This window comes from Spermophilus citellus, assembly GCF_964194105.1.
Source record: "Spermophilus citellus genome assembly, chromosome: 10".
NCBI classification, from domain to species: Eukaryota; Metazoa; Chordata; class Mammalia; order Rodentia; family Sciuridae; genus Spermophilus; species Spermophilus citellus.
In genome coordinates, this window is record NC_138197.1 from 101,306,355 (window position 1) to 101,310,675 (window position 4,321).

General features: G+C 43.4%; 1 pseudogene across 1 annotated transcript; it reads right to left on the bottom strand.

The window, feature by feature from the left end:
* Positions 1-745: 745 nt before the first annotated feature.
* On the bottom strand, positions 746-1,965 carry LOC308658373 (C-terminal-binding protein 2-like; annotated as a pseudogene). The gene has a single exon. The product of its transcript is annotated as a C-terminal-binding protein 2-like (transcript).
* Positions 1,966-4,321: the final 2,356 nt, after the last annotated feature.

The window sequence follows — 4,321 nt, forward strand, 5'->3', positions numbered from 1 at the left end:
CTTGAACCCTTCCTTAGCAGTTCAAGACTTTCCACTCAATAAAATAGCTGAGGATCTGAAACTGAGAAAACATATTTGAGTACAAACAGCTTGTGAAACTTAATACTTTTTTTTTCTTTTTTGCATCATCAGAGGGTACAACTAAACTTACAACCAACTTGCCTGGTCGATATGCAGTTCAGCTGTGAGGGAGACACTTCTGTACAGGAGCCTGTACTGTCTGCAATCCTATGCGTGCAGGTGTCTAACACAGGCAAACAGTTTTTTCCCCATTTTGTAGCAATTTTGCCTTCCTATTAGCAAAAAGAGGTAACAAGCCCCTGTAGACCAAAGGGACTAGAGTCATAAGATGGGGATTTCCTCTTAATATTTTATTATTTTGATGTTTGTTTGAAACTCTTGATGCAACATTCTAGAGCAAGGTGCTCAGGACCTGCTCTGCCCAAGGAACTGATAAAGGAGAAAGCTCTATTTATTCTTTGTGATTTGATACACAGATGGAAAACTTAAGACACAGTAACAGAAGTTGGTCATTAATAAATCCCGTCCTCTTCTTTCAGCGCTTCCCGAAGCAGATGACATCTTCAGTTTTCCAGCTCTTGGAGCTTTAAGCACTGCAACACCAACGATGCATATGTCCACGGTCAGTTAAAAAGACTGTCAAATTCTTTCTCTTTTAGTTCATCCATTTTTACTGTATCTTGGTCCCAAGTTTATCTGAATGATTACCTTTCAGCATTCTCTGCTATTGCTCTTTGGGGTGCTCTTGATTGTCCCTGTGTTTTGTAGGTTGGTTGGGAGAGGGAGCTTGGGAAGGGTGTGCCACCGTGGGGAGGTTGTGAGTCACCGGGATGCCTCCAGGGATGATCCCTTCCGTGGCTGCACGAAGTCCTCCCGGAGCCATGCCTACTATGCCCGGTGGACACCTGTATGTGGCACCATTGAGCTCAGTATGAATTGCTTGCTGGTCTATTTTTGACCAAGGAGCTGATGTGACAAAGAATTCCTTGTTGACACAATTTCTTAAGCTTTCTGGGATGCGACCTATGTGTGATTGCTTGGCGGATCTCGGTGGCAGCTGCCTCTCTCATCTCAAGTGATGCTTGTTCACTATACCAGGCCCTGTGGGGGGTGCAGATGAGATTTGGTGCATCTTTCAAAGAACCTGAGCAAAGCTAAAGGGATCCGATTCATGCACATCGAGGGCTGCCCCTCATATCCTGCCCTCCTTGAGGTCCTGCGCCAAGGCCTTCTCATCCACCAGGCCACTACGGGCTGCATTAACAAGGTATACCCCTTGCCTCATCTGCTTTATAGTAATGTCATTGATGAAGTAGTGGTTATGTTCGTTGAGATTGCAGTGCAAGGAGACACAGTCGCTCTGATACAGCAAGTCCGGCAGGGTGTAGACCTTCTGCACGCCCAGGGACCGCTCGATCCCATCCTGCAAGTAGGTCATAAAATATGACGCTGAATCCAAAGGCCTTGGCAACCGCCTGCCCCGTGCGACCGAAGCCACGGATTCGTGCTGCTCCCGAGGCCACCTCGCGGATCTGTTCCACACTCTGTACCCGCGTGCCTTCCCGCAGGGCCTGGTACAGCCACGTGTTGCGGCGGTACAGGTTGAGGATGTGGCAGATGGTGGAATCGGCCATCTGTTCCACAGCTGCTGACGGGTTGTTGCACAAGGCGATCCCAAGCTCGGTGGCAGCCTTGATGTCCACGTTGTCATAGCGACTGCGGATCCGCACAATCACCCGCAGGGCCTTGAACTTCTCCAGGTCTTCCCTGGTGAAGGTGATAGGGTGGTTCATCATGGCGCCCACGGCCTCATTTAACACCTTTTTGTGGATCTCCTGAGTGGACTGCATCGCAGAAGGCCACAGTGGCCAGGTCCTTCAAGATGGGCATCTCCACGGTGCAGTCTCTGCCGTCCAGCAGTGCCACCAAGGGGCGGGGGTGCAGGGGGCCCGGATACCACTTTAAATTTGTCTGCAAATTCTACAGTTCACGCGACAGGCTGTCCGTCTTCTTAAGGGGATACAGCTTCATTGGCTCAAAACCATTTAAGGCGGTGAAACCCGTTTGCTTGCAATTGGTCAGGATCGCTCAATCAACGAACCTCCGCAAAAGTCCACTAGAGGGGCCAGGGACACCAAGACTACAGGTCTGGGGCATTGGAGGACAGTATCACTGGAGCAGGGATGGCCCCAGCAGGGTCCTGCCGGGTGCCTGGCTCTGGTGAGGCTCAGTCGTGGGTCCTGATTGGCTTTTGACATTGGCAGACATTGTGCCTTTACTTACCTAAGTATCTAAGATGTGCCTTTTCTTATTTAAGTATCTAAGATGACTTAAATTTGGAATTTTTAGTTCAGGTAACTATAAGCTTATAGAAAAGTTGTAAGAATAGTACAGCAAGTCCTCATAAAATGTTTATTCATAAAACACTTTCATTGACTGTAGAGTAATTTTTTTTTTTTTTGGTGATGCTGGGTATTGAACCCAGGGCTTTGGGAATGTGAGGAGGCAGGCACTCTACCAGCTGAGCTATATCCCCAGCCCCATTTATGGCTTTTATAGCAAAAGGACCTAATCCAGGATTACATGTTGCATGTTTCTGTCACATCTCTTCAGTTGCCTTCCATCAAAATCCTTCCCTGACCTTTGGAAGCTGTAGGTATTTATTAGTTTAGAGAATTGGGGTTTTCTGATGTTTCCCTTATTAGATTCAGGCCATGATTGTCCCTGCAGTGATTCTGGACCCTTCCTCTGTATTCCATCAGGTGGGACATGAGGTTGTTTCATCCTGTGACTGATGACATTCGCTTGGACCACTTGAGTGAGATGATATCCTCTGGATTCTTCCACTGTAAAGTGTTTCCTTTTTATATAATTGGTATGTATTTGGGGAGATACTTCATTCAGCATTCACCTACTAGTTTTAAATAGTTTTGTTAATGTTACTTGAATTATTATGACTGATAAATGGTAATTTTCAAAATTCCATTTCTGTTTTCTACACATATTAGTTGTTATTTTACTGTTTGGAAAATCTTACTCTCTTTCTTTGCTCCTTTTCTCTCTTTCTTTGCTTCTTTTTTCTCTTTCTCTTCCAGTGTAGACTTAGGGTTTCTATTTTATGCAGTTGGCTATGTTCTCTTACTGTTATTAAGATTTGGCCAGTGGGGTCCCCCTTCAGGCTGGCTTTGGTATCTATCTGACATAGGACAATCATTCTTTGTGTATTCCCTTAACTTCTGCCTAGTAAATTCTAGAATTTCTAAAACTAGCTCTGTAGTCCAGGGAGCCCTGGAAAGTCTTGGTGTTGTGCTAATTTCTATCAGAGTGACACTGTCCTCAGACCCTCTCAGTGCATAGGGCTAGTGGATCTGATCTCTCTCTTAATATATCTATATACCCTCTAGGTTTTCTGCTTTCATATTCATGGCTTATTTTTCTTTCAGTGAGAAAGCTGACCTCTGTTTTTAATTTATATTTTTGTTTATTGGGATGGGCTGCTGTCTCACTAAAGGGCTACTTTGCCTTGCCCTCTGCCAGGTGTTTCTTCTTCCTGATAGGGACAATTTAATGGCTTTTGGGACTATAGTATTAAGAAGAGAAACAAAGAAGGAAGAAAAGGAGCAATTAATTTTAAATGAGGACAACAGAGGCTATGTAGATTTACAAAAAAAAAAAAAACTAGTGTAAGTGCATGTTTGATAATTTTTCAGGGTAATACTATGACACTGAACTAATAATGTCATATATTATTAATAAAGTTAAAATCCAGAATACATTTATAGTTTTCATGTGTGTACCTTCAATTACTCTGTTCTTTAAAACCTAACATTGTTTCCTAATGGCAATAGTAATGTCTTTGGATTCCATATTTACAGTTTATACTGCTTTTCAGTCTTCAAAGAGGAAAGGAATGAATACGTGGATTTCTTGATCTCATTTGGGTAACTACTGACGAATATGCTGTCCAATTTTTTGGGAAAAAAAGAGTGAGCACTTTTAATTTAAAAAACATGAGTAGATTAAAAATAAACTTGTTATGGAGAAAAGAATCTACCATCTCTCAATAGTTTGTGATCTTTGACAGAAGTTAAAGACAGAAATGTTCTGACATTCTTGTTTTGAAAGGTTGAGTTTAAAAATAAAAGTGACTTGACAAACAGGAACCCTAGATTAGACATTGGCCCAGAGCATCTCAAGATCAAACAGACTAAAAACAAATAATCCAAAAATGGTAGAGTACTGCAGGGTGAGAGGCAGACAATATTCTCCCAAGGGGAAAACAATGAGGAGGTGCTGCACG